Below are 17,301 nucleotides of genomic sequence, written 5' to 3'. Positions count from 1 at the left end.
CTGTTATGGGTTTAAAACAGAAAAACAAAACAGATGTTTGGTTTTTGGTTTTTCAGTATATCCATTTTTTCCAATTTGGTTTTGAAACGAAATAATGAGAACGAGCCATACATGGATTTGCTACAAATAAAAGTCCCTGCATTCAACATTTTACTTAAATAAAGGTTGAAGCAGGGGCGGAGCCAAACGTTGTAAACGGGGTCTAGTGGGGGTCCGGTGACATGCACCCCCGTGGAGATTTTTGCCCATTAAGCCGGCTAAATGCACTATTTTTCATGTTGTTTGAGATGATAGAATGCCTGAAAATCTAAACACTATCTGGGGGAAAAAAGATGACTGTTGCTTTGGAAAATCGTCCTGTAGAGCTACAATCTATTTATCTATTTTTTATTTCATTGTTTTCCAGCTATAGTTAATCCAAAACACAACAAATGTTGAGGATCTCTCATTTTCACTCCTGGCAACTAAAAAGAGACATACCGTAAAACTTGAATTAATAGCAGAGTCCCAAATAGCCGCCTATCCCCTTTACTGGCCTGGTGTGGGAACACATTTTGACAAATAAACGCCTGGTCTGGTTTTTATAGAAGTTCTTTGAATGTATAAAACCTCTTAAACCCTGCGGGGTCGCTCGCTTTAGCTGCTTCTAAGCTGCTTAGATCGTTAATACAAAAATAAATGTTTAAACGTATGATCAATGTGTCAGTGTGGACATGCTGCACATCGTTAGATCGGTTAGATTCTCCGCAATTCAATCGTTCAGTTCATTTAAGGGAAACGCCAAGCCCCAAAGTCAAATTCTTATAGATTTTCTGATGTAACCTGCCTGGTACAAAAGGGGAAAGGGGAAAAAAAGTGATGACTGCCATTACCTTCGAAGTGCTCATTAAAGCCCCCTCCAGCCAGTTTGAACTGCCGTTTCTTTCTCAAACAGAGAATGGGGGTGTGGTTAATAGTCGGACGTAAAACATTACCATGACAACCATAAACTGACCGGCTGGAGTGTTCACTAACAATATGCGGTGTTAACATCACTACACTGTAAAGTTTAGTCCACTTTACTGTCTGGCAGGAGTAGCTGTTACTTACCCATGATAGAAACTACCAGCTGCAATTATACAGTCGATGGTCCTGTCACGCACTGCACACGGTAACTCCCACTACATTTTAGAGTGCGCTTACTTCACCGCAGGGGTGGGGGGGGCGTTATCGCATTAATGCATTAATTAACGCAGACAATTATTTTATCGCACGAGGGGTGGGATGTTAATCAGCCTGCAAATCACCCACCCACACAAGCAGTGGAGGGAGGCTTCGGCAGACTACGCTGGATGCAGCGTTGGGCAGGCCCTCCCACGCGTATGCATGAAGGTGTTATACCTCACTTACTGAGTCCCCTTAGTGGCGCTACATAGCACTTGGCACTATGAATACAAATCGGTATTGGCGTGTAGATGTCTTCAGGGTGGGAGAGTTATCAAGCACGTTTGGTGCAGATGTGAGCATGTACACTGAAGTTACAACAACTTCCTGTGTCATGGCGAAGAGTTGATCTTTGACGCCAAACTACACGACGAAAACTCACAGATAGCACAACTTTTCATTGTTAATGCCTTTAGAAGGCACAGCAGAAATTTGAAGTTGGTCCGACTAAATCCCTAGGAGGAGTACGTTAAAGTACGAGTAAATCATCCAAAAATTGCCGTAAAATTCAAAATGGCCGATTTCCTGTTGGGTTTAGGGCATCGCTCCAAGAGGCTTTTTGGTGCGTCTGGACATGATACATGTGCCACAGAAATTTCATACATGTAGGTGAAACGTGCGGCGGGGGCTGCTTCTTTAAAGGTCACTTCCTGTTGCCAGCAGGTGGCGCTATGTCTGTGGGTGAATGTCGGCATGTACATGTGTTCAGGGCAGGATAATAACTTCCTGTTTCATGGCGAATCATCGATGCCACAGACACGCCCATTGACGAAAACTCACAGATAGCACAACTTTTCATCTTCAATGCCTTTAGAAGGCACAACAGAAATTTGACGTTGATCCGACTAAATCCCTAGGAGGAGTTCGTTAAAGTACGAAGTGTGTAAATCATCCAAAAATGGCCGACTTCCTGTTGAGTTTAGAGTATGGGTTCTTGAGGCTTTTTTGCGCGTCTTGATATGATACATGTCCCCAGAAAATTTCGTGCATGTAGGTTGAACGTGAACGAGGGGCAAATATTTTCCAATTTTCTAGGTGGCGCTAGCAAGTCATTTTGCCACGCCCATGCGTGAAACCCATAAAATACGAAATTTTTCACCAGTTCTGACATGTGTGCAAAGTTTGGTGAGTTTGAGTATCCTCAGGTCCCCAAAATGGAGCTTACTTTGCAGAAAAAGAAAAAAAAAAAAAAATATATATATATATATATATATATATATATATATATATATATATATATATATATATATATATATATATATATATATATATATATATATATATATATATATATATAATAATAAATAAATAAATAATGTGTCGTGCTCGTGCCCTAATTATAGGCTACATAACTATTTAGTAAAGGGCAATCGGATCAGTCTCTTCTCCAGTGATAAATAAAAAATATATAAAAATAAATAAAACACCATCCTACTAACCTTCAGTGAAGGACAGTTTTCCCTACATAGTAAACACTCTATAGTGGGAAATAAATTGAGATTTTGGCCACTCAATCATCACATATCATTGTCACTGACTTTTTGAGGGCACTATCAGAGCACTGAGAATCCCAAACACATAAATATAATGGTGGAAAGTAAATATAATGGGCCTGGGGGGTGTTAGCAGCCATTTCTTCAAGCGTGTTTCTTATTTCACCAGTTTAATTCTACTTCATTCTCCACATTATTTTAGTGTTTACTCACTAATTGAATCTGCTCCTGTTCCCTTCAGTTCTGTTTTCCCTGCAGACGCACACACCTACATCTCTGCTGCAAACACATCGGGTCTCTCCCTGTTTATGTCTCTGCTGACTTTCTCTATCAGCAGTATGTTTAATATGAAGAAAAGACACAGAACTCGTCTTCTGGATTTTCCACCCATGATACCATTTTCAGCAGCAGATATGCCGCATGGGAAGGAGGCTTGTTGATGATGTAGCTAATTGATGACATCTGCACAGAGTACCTGCGGGGTCTTAAAAGCATTAAAGTAATAAATTTCACATTCCAAAAGTAAGGCCTTAAAAGTATTAAATGTCATTACTAAAGTATTAAATTTCGTTTACCAAGGTCTTAAATTTGTTGTCCTTTCATATATATATTTCCGTCCAATTCTACTATAAATTGGTGCAGAAAATGTCTCCAAATGTCTCTCAAAATTTTCTAAGGGACCCCCCATTTATATATTTCAGCATTGAACATTTCATCAAAATAGTGTGGCGTGTTCACTGTAGCTTTACCTGGTCCGTGCTGGTAAAATATCCACCATGTCCACGTCTTGTAAAGTAATACCAGATAACAACTAATATACCGGAGGGGGACGGTAATATATCATGGAGGACGGTAATATACCTGGGGGGGGGGGGGGGGGGCAATATATCATGGAGGATGGTAATATACCGGGGGGGGACGGTAATATATCATGGAGGATGGTAATATACCGGGAGGATGGTAATATACCGGGGGGGGGAGGCAATATATCATGGAGGACGGTAATATATCATGGAGGATGGTAATATACCGGGGGGGGGGGCATATATCATGGAGGATGGTAATATACCTGGGGGGGACGGTAATATATCATGGAGGATGGTAATATATCTGGGGGGGACGGTAATATATCATGGAGGATGGTAATATACCTGGGGGGGGGGGGCAATATATCATGGAGGATGGTAATATACCTGGGGGGGACGGTAATATATCATGGAGGATGGTAATATACCGGAGGGGGAAGGCAATATATCATGGAGGACGGTAATATATCATGGAGGATGGTAATATACCTGGGGGGGGGGGGGGGGCGGTAATATATCATGGAGGATGGTAATATACCTGGGGGGGGGGGGGGTAACAAACCTGGGCGGACAGTAAATATCTGGGCGGACTGTAATATTAAAATTATATATATATATATATAATGTGTGTGTGTGTGTATATTAATTATAAATGGGTGGTGAAGGCGCAGTGGATAAGACAGATGCCTGTGAGAGACCCGGGTTCAACTCCCCACTGTGACCATCAACCATTGTGTCCCTGAGCAAGACACTTAACCCAGAGACATATATGGAAATTGTAAGTCGCTTTAGACAAAAGCAACTTACAAAGAATAAATGTATGTGATGTAATGATGATATACCTGTGAGGATGGTAATATACCTGTGAGGACGGTAATATACCTGGGCGGGAGTTAATAATAGCGGCGTGTGGGAAACACTGCCTGCAGAAAATTGGAAGAGATTAGGAAACTGTCCTGGTGCTCTTTAGCACTTTAACTGTATGCTGTGTGTGTGTGTGTGTGTGTGTGTGTGTACGTCTGCACGACCAATCATCAATGTCGTCTTTGATGCTTGTTGCCATGGTTACAGTAGTGGAGATATCCCAAATTCTTCTCCCAGCTCAACACTTTCTGTTCAGCTGAATGCTCTAAAACCCTGCAGGCGTGTGAACGAGTCAGGCCGACCCTCCAATTCTGCATGTTCTGTTCAATCAATGGACTCCAAATTGCCCGAACTGTAGGTGTGAATGGTTGTCTGTCTTTATGTGTCAGCCCTGTCATGGACCGTCGACCTGTCAAGGGCGTACCCCGCCTCTCGCCCAGTGTCAGCTGGGATTGGCTCCAGCCCCCTCAAGGACAAGCAGGTATAGCTAACGGATGGAAAGAAAGATCTTTAGGTATTAATCATGGTTTTAACAGTTTGTATGGGGGACAGTTTTTACATGCATTACACAACCACCAGTGACATCTCAATTACAATTTTGCAACAAAAACTGATTTACAGACATGTACCTATTCAGAAAACGCTTAGGAAATGGAGCATTCAACAGTGTTGCAAATACAGATTTTGTGAGAAGGAAGACTAGTCAAATTTTCTTTTATTCTGGTATTGTAAGGAAGTGGCATTATTTTGGATAACAATTAAAAAGTGGATCTCCTTCTCTACTCAGATTTTTATAGTTGTCATTTAACAATAATGTTTGGTGATCTAAGGGAAGATGATGAAGAAGGAAATGATCTGAACAACATAATCATTATGATGGGGAAAGCGTATATATTTAAAGTAGGGTGAAAGCTGGAGTTAAATACCATTAGACATTACGTTATAAAATCGTGACTATTAAAGGAATGTGAATTTTGTCTGTATGATTGAACAAATGTGTCTGTATACTTTTAGGTATGCATATATTTTTTTCATTCATATTTATTATGTTTTTATTATTATTTTTCTTTACTTTTGTAGCAGAGCTAACTACTGCTGGCCAGATTGCTCCCGAGAGGATACTCCCTTTGATTACCCCGTGTTTGTATTGTGAGGGGATCTCCAGGGGATGCTAGCAACACTTTGGACTTATAGTCAGGTTTGTAAAAAAAAGTTTTACAGCACAGATTCATCCCTCAAAATCCCTGCATGCCAACATGTGCCAGTGGGAAGGTCCGACACCCAGGACTTTAAATAGAAACCTGCCACTGGGAAACCAAGAAGGGATGTGAATCTGCTGCAACTCCACTCTTACTCTGTGTGTACGTGACTGAATAATAAATGTCCATGTGTGGACATGTAGTAAGCTATAACTTGCACTGTTGAAAAGCAAGATTTTTTCACCAGAAAAACTGAAGCAGTGGTTGTTTATTCAACCACTTTAAAAACTATTTATATTTACTAGGGCTGACCACGAATAGTTGAAGATTTGATGCTTCGATGGGCGGAGCCTGATTCGACTGTCAATCTCAGTTGAAGCTTTGCAGCGAAACAAGGATGCCATTTTGGCGATACAGGGGTGCTCAACGTCTGATTTTACGTAGAACTGCCAGTTTTCTCCCAATAACTTAATATACAGCCTATTACAATATACATTTCAACATTTAATGCTGTAAATAAAAAAATTAAAAAAGAAAGCTTTCAATATATGTTTTTAAAGTGCGTGTATAAACCCAGGATTGTAACCATAACCATAAGTGTGTAGTGGCAGAAGAGCCTTAACTTCACCGTTGTTGCGCAGAGTTGTCCGCACCTCGCGGGACGTTGGGATCATTTATCGCCGTTGATGAACCGCACAAAGAATATTACATCGTTTTTTTAAATAGTACTTGGAATAGACCCGCGAGGCACTGTGACGTGCATGCAGCTGTCGGCCGCTCGGCATGCACGCAAAACTCTGCACAAGACCGGTGAATGGCAGACGAGCAGAGAGAAAAGGGTCAACAATATGACTTAGTTTAGCTGGAAATGTACAGTGTAATCTTGACTGGCTGCAGAGCTGCGGTCTATTCATTCAACTTAAAGCGGAGCTCCCGTATTCAACTATGTAAATCCTGTAGTCAAGTTTTCATCCATGTGTATAGTGCAAATTTCAACCCAATATCCAGAAATGTATCAAAATGTGTGTTTCCAATCACTACCGCCATGTGAATATCAGGGCTGCAACGATTATTCGATGTAATCGACGACGCAGACTATAAAAATCTGTCGACTTGAAATTGTCGATGCGTCGTTACGTAGGTGCCGTTTAAGGGAGAGATAGCAGGAACATTTCTGGTTGTTTATTTCTTACTGCAATGCACTACAGGAAGTGCTCGTGGCAGTATCGCTTCCACTGTCTGCCACGACTGCTTGACTGTGAGACTCCTCACGAAGAAGAAGCATTCATGCGAGAAGCGGAAAGTAACGGAGAAAAGAGGCGAACAGCAGAACAGGTTTTGTTTAAGTTTTGTACGCTATTAATTCACTAAATACACTTTTGAGCGGTTTTGAGTCGAGAAATCAACTGTGTAGAATTTGAATATTGGCAGTTTAACCAAAGTTGATGGCGAATCCAAAATGTGCTCAAATGTTTTACACTATAATGCCAAAAGTTTTGGGTCGCCTGCCTTTACTTGCACTTGAAGATTAGTGACATCCCATTCTTAATCCGTAGGGTTTAATATGGAGCTGGCCCACACGGTGCAGCTATAGCAGCTTCAACTCTTCTGAGAAGGCTGTCCACAAGCTTTAGGAGTGTGTTCATGGGAATTTTTGACCATTCTTCTAGAAGCGCATTTGTGAGGTCAGGCACAGATGTTGGACGAGAAGGCCTGGCTCACAGTCGCCGCTCTAATTAATCCCAAAGGTGTTGTATCGGGTTGGGGTCAGGACTCTGTGCAGGCAAGTCACTCTATCGTCCATGTCTTTAAGGACCTTGTTTTGTGCGCTGGTGCGCTGGTGGAACAGAAAGGGGCCATCCCCAAACGGTTTCCACAAAGTTGGGAACCCCACACCATAACCCCCCCTCCACCAAACTTTACACTTGGCACAATGAAGTCAGTCAAGCACTGTTCTCCAGGAAACCACCAAACCCAGACCTGACCATCAGATTGCCAGACAGAGAAGCGTGATTCGTCTCTCCAGAGAACACGTCTCCACTGCTCTAGTGTCCAGCGTGCTTTGCACCGCTGCATCCGGCACTTTTATCTGCTGTTGATGATGTTAGAAAATATTTAGAAGAAATAAATTAGAGAGAAATGAGAGGCCAAACGGTTTCAGAAATAAACAGCAGCAGTGAAAAACGGGAGGGTTAGCAAGTCTGGTCTCCGAAGAGGAAAAGCGATCAAGGCCATTTTTACTAATACTTGAGTCATGTAATTGATGTGACAAAAGACCAACTCACCAGCAACAGTGAGTGTGAGAACTACCAGCTTCTCACTGTAGCTCCGGCAGATGGTCTGTGGTGCTGCAGTGTTGTTAACAGAGGAGCTGCAGCGCCCCCTCTGGTGGGTAAACTATGCAACACTCATGACATGAGCGAAGGATACGACTCTCTGTATTTCTTTTTTACTAGTCATACTTCGGCTGTAATAAATGCCGATATATCTGCAAGTAGCTTATATTATCTGATAATATCTGCAAAACAATAATATATTTTTGACAAATAGCTTAATTTTGTGCTCAAAGTTGCAAAGGTTGCTTAGTTGTTAAAACGTTGTGGTGACGTATGACTATAGAAATCACGTAAGTCACTCGTCGTTCTCCAAGCTTGCGCAGGGGCACTGTCATGTCTCCTTCAAAAACTGTCACGCCTCGTTAAGTCAGAGCATCAATAAACATCGGTTTGAGCTAGCTAGCCAATTTATCATGTAATTTAATTACAGTAGGTATGTCTCTCTGTGTCTGTCTGTTGGTTTGTCTTTCTAGTTTAGTTAGCTAAGGTAACTAAGTTGTAATTAGCCAGCATAGTTATTGCAGAAAGTTAGCTAACACAGAGGACCTTCATTTTATTTTTTAGTTTCCTCCTCATGGTTTAGTGTGCTGATCATTTTCATAATGGCAACTGTGCATGCAGCGTCGCACTTTAACCTGCCACCGTCTTATATGCAGCCTGCAACATGCATTTAACTTACGGTCATTTCACCGATGCATCGGCGGAGGAAATGGTATCAGAAGTCTGGAGCTGAGGAGCGATGCCATCAGCGTTGCTGAAACGGTGAGTTGTGCACTCAAATGATTTATTCACACTAATTACCTTGACATGCTGTCTGTGTGCGAGTGAGTATTACATCCTAATAATTAATTAATTTCAATTCTTGAGGCAGGTTTGAATCCAGCCACGGGCTTCTCTGTGTGGAGTTTGCGTGTTCTTCCTGTGTTCATGTTTCGCTGTACTGGGGTTTGTAGATGTGTAGAAACACATGAACAAGACATTTTACAAATTACAAAAAATATTACTAGCTCCATGAATATATAACTTATTACTGGACTGCAACAGTTTTAGCTCAGCGTACCTTATTAACAGAAACTAGTATTTAATGTACATGGATATTCTGTGCAAACAAAAGCTAATGACAATTTTTAGTCACAAGTTGGCAGCGTTGGCTCACGATACAAGAAGAATTTGGTCTTACAAATGTTCAATATGTTGTCTTTTCCTCTGGGGATTTTCACGTGTGCAACTTGTGAACTGCATGATCTGCCTTTTCCACAGGTTTCTCTCGGTAATTCTGCATTTCAACCACCATGGAAGCTGAGAGGTTGCTGTGATAGTGTGTTATATTTTATAAACATGTTTTTCTTTTCCCCAGCATGCGCATTAGCCCTCATGGAGTCCACTGCACCTGCCCCGCTTAGCAGGTCGGTCAAAAGATCCTCATGGGTGGATGAGGCAGTCGGCCTTTGTCAGTTAACGGTTTAGCACAGGACATAAATGTGAAACCAGCACAGAAGTCTTGGTTCACGGTTTTCAGGTTAAGATCTTTATGAATGAAGGCAAAGCCAGATCAGTCCTACAATTAATGTTATCCTCTGCCAAAGACATACTCAGTCACATTTCTCTATTTGTAAGATATCTAAAAAAAAATATCTCTAAAAGAGAGATTTATTCTGGTAAACAAATATGTCTCAGCCAACGCTTGAGGTGTGACTTTTGTTGTCAACATTGCAAGAAAGTATTTTGTTTTGTCACTGTACTCAGTTAAAAGAACAGTCTGTGTGTATTTTCATGTAGAGCCAGTGTTATTTAAAATATATTTTATTAATAAAATCTTGAGCTTCCCCTCATGAAACTGAGTGCAGTACTGTTATCTTGGTCTGAGCTTTGCTCTTGAGTCTTTTCTAGTTTAAAATGGGCCAGTTGTTTTATATTGACCATACACATTTGGTGCATCCACCCAAATATTTTAAAAAGTTCCAATCTTCTGTTTGTGTTATTGTTAATTGCAATTTATAAATATTAGAACACATTAATTTTATATAAAACATGTTTAACCATTAAAGCACTATGCATCTGTTCAATATATAAATGACTGCAACCGCATAAAATGTGATTCATTTAATTGTCAACCTAATGAGGCTGTATAAAATGTATAAATACCCCGTTCTTCAGGACACAACACATAAAGGTAAGGACTTCATAATGTGGCCCAGCAACCTGCCCCTCCCCGGTAAAGTAAGCGCACCATAAAACGTAGTGGGAGTTACCGCGTGCAATGCGTTGATTATGTATGACTATTAACCACACCCCCATTCTCTGTTTGAGAAACAACGTTTCTGGAGGGGGAGCTTTAAAAGAGCTCCAGTCAAAGCTTAAAAGATGCAAAACCATTTGTTTCATGTGTTAATGCGAGTAAGGTTACAGTCTCCTCATCGCTTCACACAGATGTTTTTTGCTCTTCACTGGAAGCTCGAGTGATGTTTAATTAACATGATTCATGTATGTCATCATTTATTCACTACATCTGTTTCCATTTGATGTTTATCCAGACACCAACTTTTACTTCTAAGACGAGCATAAAAACGTGTTTGTGATATTTTGACTGTTTTTCAAAATTCTTGCAAAGCCAGCTGTAGTGGGGGAAAGTACTCATATGTTTTACTTAAGTAAAAGTAGAAGTACCACAATGTAAACACAAAAAGTATTATGAGCAAAATGTTTTTATACTTGAGCAGCATTTTAATCTTACTACAGGTGGATGCTAAAGATATGAGACAGGTCTAGGTTGGAGTCATTAGCTGACCCCACAAGTGTTCATTGACCTTCCAGTTCTATTAATTTCTCATGTAACTGTCCTTGTTAGGGAGAAGACAGTTAAGCTAGCAGATATTGGTTTTCTCTGGGAATCTTACAAGCTTAAATCTTACAAGAATGTTTACATGAACTTACTGGCTGAACAGATTAGAGTACAATTCATGGATCGTGATAGAATCCCACGTGCCGTAACATTCGAGTCTAAATATCAGATTTGTTGTTCTAGGTTAAGGCCTGTTAAAGATAATCTAATAGGGAAACCTGCAGGAACTAGGAGGGAGAGGGGAAATATAAAAGGGACCAAAAGTTGTTCTCCTCCAGATTTGGTGTTGGCATTTGAAGTTGTCACATGTTGTATATGCTGCCACTGTCTCCTCGGCCGGGCTCAATAAATCATGTCATGTCAAGTCTCCAAAGCTTCATCACAACTGAACCTGTCTCACAATAACTCAGTGCAGGTGGAAAACAATTTAACTACTACTATTATATACTATTGGATAGTATAATCTAGGATTGCAGCTAACAATGATTTTAGTACTCGTTGGTTCCACGGATTATGTCATCGATGCATCATTTAAGAAGCACTTTTGCTTGGCGGCAGCTGCGTCGCCTCCAACCGTAGTTGATAGATATTTATTGGTCCTTTCGGAAATTCATAGTGTGCCATACAGCAAACATCAGACCAACAACATCAACAGACCAATAACCAGAAAGCTGCTTTACCAACACAAACGTCACCCGAGTGCTACAAGTTATACTGAGGTGCAGCTCCCCGACACCCAGTTAACTCTTGACTGTGACGTTACAACCCAAACTCACAGCCTGACCAGGAGAACAAACGCACGTGTGCACATTTTCAGCTGAGGATTGTGGCTTACTTTGGCTAGCCTTCAACTCAACAATCAGTCATGATTTAAGTTAAATGCTAAAGTTACTCTTACCTTGTCTGTGGTCCGCTGGCAGAACACCGGCTGCTCTCTGATCAGGTGTTGTCATGCTGTTGCCGAGGCGGCATAAGTTTCATTTTACGGTGGATGCGCCATCATAATCACGTCGTGTTCACTCTGGTAAGCGCGATGTGCGAGTAATAAGTAATAAATGCCCGTGCTATATAGTTATATGGATTAAACGAATCCTTGATGCAAAGAATTTTCGTCGATGCATTTTAGTAATCGATTTAATTTAGTTTATAGCACAGTATCATATTTTATAAACTGATTGTATGTTTTGCAAAATCTTAATCTGTAAAGTAAAAAGTAACTAAATTTGCAGCGTAGTAGAACAGCTTGTTCCACATTTGCCAACATTTAACACAGGATAGTAAAATGGATTGCGTGAAGTAATATAATTATCACAGAGAGACCTCTATTTCTCCACGTGGAGTTAGTGTCGTGCTGGGAGCTTTTTGTTTCATGTTAGCAGACTCCATTTTGTTACTTTCTGTGTTGTCGCTGTGTGTACATTTCAGAATCAGTAGCTAAGAGGCTCAGGAGCGCGCATGCAGTCACGTAAACCAATGGCTTTTGCAAAGAATGCGACCCGATTTCTTCACATAGGAAGCAGCGTGTTGGCTGTCAGAGGTAACCAAGAAAGCCGGCGAATGGTTTATTGTATTGTGATGTTACAACCCGTTCACATATAGGCAATAAAAAAGTTATTCAGTTCATCATAAAACTACATATAGCCTTAAAGTAAAGCACTTCAGTAAATGTACTTAGTTTCCACCACCGGAAACCAAAGTAAAAAAAACAAGACTTGCAAAAAAACAAAAGCATGACGATTGCTACTTTAATGAGCCACAGAAAGCTGCTGAGGAATGAAAATTAAAACTGAGCCGCTGGAGACATTATGTGGGCCACATGGAGTATGTGCAGCCTAATCTAATTACACACAAAGAGGTGTGTAGGAGAGCAGTTTATTGTATGAACTGCCTTGGGGTGGGTGGGGCTCTTCCTGTTGTGAGTTTTAGAGGCTTATTGGATGACAAATATAGGACCCCCGGATGTTATTCACTGCTTTAACATGCACAGTAACATAATGGATCCATGCTCTATAAGATGAGTTATTGATTGATTACTGTTTTGACAGACAAGGAGGAAACATTTGTTCTCCTGTAAATGTCTGCTGATGTTTGCAGATTGTTTCTATAAGTCGGTAGTGTGTGTGTGTGTGTGTGTGTGTGTGTTTGATTTGTTGCTGACTTCAGGATTAAAATAGCTCCTTTCATCTCTCCTTGTTTCCTCTCTTTCTTCTTTGTCTCCTCTCCTTTTAGCTTGTAAAGTTGATTATTTAGCTGCATTTGTTTCCAAATATGGACAAAGAAACTATAAACACCACTTTGGAAATAAGAGAGAAGAAAGAAGCATGTTCACTGGACAGGCAAAGTGAAGTTCAATTATGTTGAGTAACACAGTTTTGAGTATTGCTTCGCGCAAAGCGACATGGCTAACTCTAGCAGCCTGGCTTCCCTCCAGAGCAAGAAACGACTGTAAGAATCCCTATTTGAACTAGAAACCCAGATCTTTGTGCGACGGTAAAGGCAGAGTAAAACCCCCGGTAGTATTAATAAGTAGGCGGGTTTTGTTACTTACTGATCTAACAGAAAGAAATCTTTCATAGCGCTCTCCATCGAGTCAATCCATCAGAGGTTCACTCTTGTTTTACCTCGGAGCCCTAACCCTATCCCCAGGGGGAAAAACGCCTAAAATTACAAAATGACCCAACCCAAAATGAATCGGCTATACTCCTCAACATTAGCTCAAGTTAGTGGTTCTAATCGAACATTGTTGAACCGTCTGCAGCAGTGTCTTGCCCATGCAATGCAAATGAAATGATGCTCAAACACAGGAGCACACAGTGCAAGACACCTGCAAAATGCACCACAGAGCGCCACAAGACGTCATTCCTGCCTGTGGCCATCAAACTTTATTACTCCCTCTAAGTGTCTGACATACGGGCCCTTAGTTAGTTATTAAACTGGACCTTTATTATCTGGTTTGTGCAAGAATACCTGTTTAAATACTTAATGTGCAACAATCTGCTGCAGTTCTGTTGCTACTATTTAAACATTATTACTGTTCACCATAACAATTCCTTTAATATTCACACCCCTTTATGATCCATAAAGTATTTCTGATTAAACTGCGTAACGTGTTCTCATGTGCAGTGGGAGCACAGAGTCTGTAGACACAGGACGCACACAGCAGCAGAAACAACGTGTAGCGTCTTTACAAGAGCAGCGAACACCGAGAGCTTCTGTTTACAAGCTGGTAGCAAGTCAGAGAGACAAACCAAGGCTAAAAGTTCACTCACCCTGCGTTCACTACAAGGTCATTTTCTTGAGCTATATTTAGAAATATAGCTCAAGAAGAGCTTTTTCAGCTGAAGAGCCACACTTTCAAAAGAGGCTAAATTTGTATTGGAGAGAGTCATTAAACAAAATGGCAACTCCACCTCCTTTCCTTTGCACTATAGCTTCCCTCGTGAAACTGAACGCTGCACTGTTATCTCGGTCTAAGTTTCAGTTAAAAACATGAAATTAAGATTGTGCTTGAGAATAAAATCATTGATCAAAAATGTTTTTCCTGACAAGACCTGGTGTTTAATAAAGCTACAGGCCGTGGCTGATGAAGAATGGAGGCTTCCTGTTTACCTATCAAGGCAGGAATTGAGAAAGCTACCAGCCCACATGGCCCCGGCTTGTCCTGGCAAGAGACAAGTGCCATTTTCCTTGTAGCTTTGACCGAGCAGATATCAGTTAGAGCTTGCTGTATTTTGTACACACATAACTGGACGTGCTGTGCTTTTATCAGGCTGGGCAGGACAGAGGGAAGCGACGGGGGTTAAGTCTGGTCCCAGCAGCTCTTTAATCTGGTCAGTGAGGAGGAGGAGGAGGGAGAAGGGTTGACTGCAGATGACGGTGACCTGGTTGCGGTTTGAGGGGGTGAAGAAGGCGAATAAGGTTAGCGAGCGGGGTGGAGACTCTTCCTCTCTTCTGGCTAAAGAGGCTGAGATGGCTCTCCTACAAGGTTTCTGTCGCTCTGTGTTATTTCCTTGTTTTGATTCCTCTTGTCTCTCGCCCTCGGCAGACGGATCAGATGAATGATGCGGAAAATAAAACTGGTTAGAGTCGAACAATTTTACAACTGACTTGCTAAGGCCAAGTCCATCTGCCTTAAAAAGATGTCTGCGGTCCCAGTGACCTTCAAAAGTGACCTGTTTATTAGACTTAATTCACTCTCAAAGCTATGAAGAAAATATATTAGAATATAAAAGCCTGGAGAACAATTCGCAGTCCTTCGCAGGCCGTAGTAAGTGTTTAGTGTGCAGATTATGCAACATTCATCTCAGTGAAACAATCAGTTTTAAAGAAAACGTTCAAACACCTCAAGTAGTAGTAGACTAATGTCCACTTTTCAAGTCTTATTTCTGTCCCATTGTGCGGCTTTATGTTTAGTTGAATTGTTGTCGGTCTTTTGTTTGTTTGTTTTTTTCATCAATAAAAAAATTACTAGCAGAGCTGTTTAAGCATTTTGGGGCAAGTCAAATCTCAAGTAATTCTTAGTCTAAGTCAAGTCTGCGGTCACGTGACTCAAGTCCAAAGTCCATATGAGAAGGTTACCAAGTCAGGAACGATGAGAGTCCCCTGTGGGACAAAGTCTGACATGATTTTAAAAGTCTCAAATCGTTTAAGACACAACCAAATTAAGTCTGAATAATTTAAGACAAGGTCAAGTCACATTAAAGCCCAAATGATGAGAGGCAGTTCAAAGTCAAGACTCTATTAAAGAGTCTGGGTCAAGTCTCAAGTTATCTGAGTTAAGTCTGACATCTGAAGTTATTTGTAAAAAATGATGATGTCAGGTATTTTGAGAAAAGTGTAGTCTGAAGTCGTGACTGAGGTCATGTCCAAATCAAGTGTTTTAAGTCTTTTGAATAAAATATAAGGTCATTTAAAGATATAATACATAACCTTCCTGCATTAAAATGTCCAAAAACGACTAGACCTGTGTTATATAGAGTGCTGGGCAACTATTAAAATTTTTAATCTGCTATATATAAAAATGCAATAACATGTGGTTTGCAAACACTTTAAACAAATAAGGTGCTTTTTCCCAGCAGTGTTCCCTTTACACAGCAGCAATAAAACATTTCTTGTAAATCTCAACTTAAATATTAATGTAATCAAATCAAATATAAAACCGAAGCTGTTTGCCACTGCCAGGGCGTTACCTTTTATCAAGCTTGTTAAAACAAGTCCAGAGCCACGATCAGAACATCATAACAGGAACCTTCTGAGCAGCAGGTTAACATTTATAAATCTGTTTTAAGGTATCAGCAGAAACATTTTTCTTTTATCAGTGAGCAGCAGATCATATCAGACAATTTCAAGCCTAGTATCAAATCTTGTAAATTAAGACATGACCAGGTGAAGTCTCCAGTCAATTCAGACAATTCCATGCCAGGCCTAAAGTCTTTTTAGACAGTCAAAACAATTCGTATGAGACAAGTAAAGTCTCAAATAATTTGAGACGGGTCCAAATTTAAGTCTCAAGTCTTTTGACACACGTCCAAGCCCTCAATCATTCAAGAAGTGACTACATGTCAAGCTTCAAGTCATCTGGGACGTAATTTAAGACGTGTACATGTCATGTCTTAATTGACCCTTTGCTAAGCCACGCCCCAAATATAGGACTCGCTCTAACTGAGGTCCGACACTCACGGATGCGTTCCATTCACTCTAATTTAAAAAGCGCCGTTTTCTAGCTTTTTTTTTGGCTGTATTTTTCTAAGATCTGGTCAAACGCTGTTCCTGGGGCACTTGTAATAGTTACAGTCGCTACCCAGAGAGGTTGAAAGGAGAAGTACGATTTTATTCTCTTTCCAAAACCTAAAATAAATCCAGAAAAATGTCGGCTGTGGATTGATCCTGATGTAATGTTAGTTGGCATTTTTATGTGTAGTTTCAGGAACTCTTTGTATCTGTTAATCCGTCCAATCGGTTCAGCTGGCATCTTTTAAAAAGAAAGACGTCTCCTCTCAGATGTTTACCTAATTTGAATTGGAAGAGCCACTGGCCAACCAGAGTCCAAGATTATGACTATCCTGCCTTCAGGAAACAGTGTTCAAATTATTCAATCAAAACTATTTTTTGAACTTAAATCCTATCCTATCTAAACCATAAAGAACAGTTTTCCTATCCTGGGGTATGTTTGAAAACTTGGAAAAGAAACCTGAATAATCAGGGGTCTTTAAAGAACGCAAAGGAAACCTCACAGGTTCTGAGTGCATTCACATCCTGTGACTCTGAACCAGCTGATGAAAACTACTATACATGCATGAAATCGCCCTATGGAGCAAATACTTTTGCATTTACATTTAAAGCTACTAAAGGGGGGGATTTGAAGGGTGAGTTAAGTCCAGCCAGTGTAAAGGCAGAGGTTCCTCTGTTTGGGTGTGTTGGGGAACTCCCTTGGGGTGAAAGTACTGGATTTGGCAGCAATTAAGCCAATCCGCTCAGAGCTAAAAGACCGTGTCTAAGCGTTAATTCCTCCTTGTAGTCTTTGAATGTAAAAGTTTACCTCAGAGCATCTCCATGGTC

At 40.7% G+C, this 17,301-nt stretch overlaps 1 long non-coding RNA gene across 3 annotated transcripts in view; it reads left to right on the top strand.

Annotated features, from left to right (window-relative positions):
• Positions 1-17,301, top strand: part of LOC119894955 — a 52,281-nt gene that overhangs the window by 21,402 nt on the left and 13,578 nt on the right. The window contains exon 2 of one of the 3 annotated variants that reach the window (XR_005443007.1): positions 5,447-5,564. The exons of the other annotated variants lie outside the window; for them this stretch is intronic. This is a non-coding gene — a long non-coding RNA (uncharacterized LOC119894955). The remainder of the gene's footprint in view (positions 1-5,446; positions 5,565-17,301) is intronic. 3 annotated transcript variants of the gene reach the window in all.

This window comes from Micropterus salmoides, unplaced genomic scaffold (assembly GCF_014851395.1).
Source record: "Micropterus salmoides isolate LMB-PRFRI ecotype aquatic unplaced genomic scaffold, ASM1485139v1 Ms_hic_scaffold_9, whole genome shotgun sequence".
In the NCBI taxonomy this organism is placed as follows: domain Eukaryota; kingdom Metazoa; phylum Chordata; class Actinopteri; order Centrarchiformes; family Centrarchidae; genus Micropterus; species Micropterus salmoides.
Note: the sequence above shows the minus strand (reverse complement) of the source record. Positions and strands in the feature narration are given on the sequence as shown.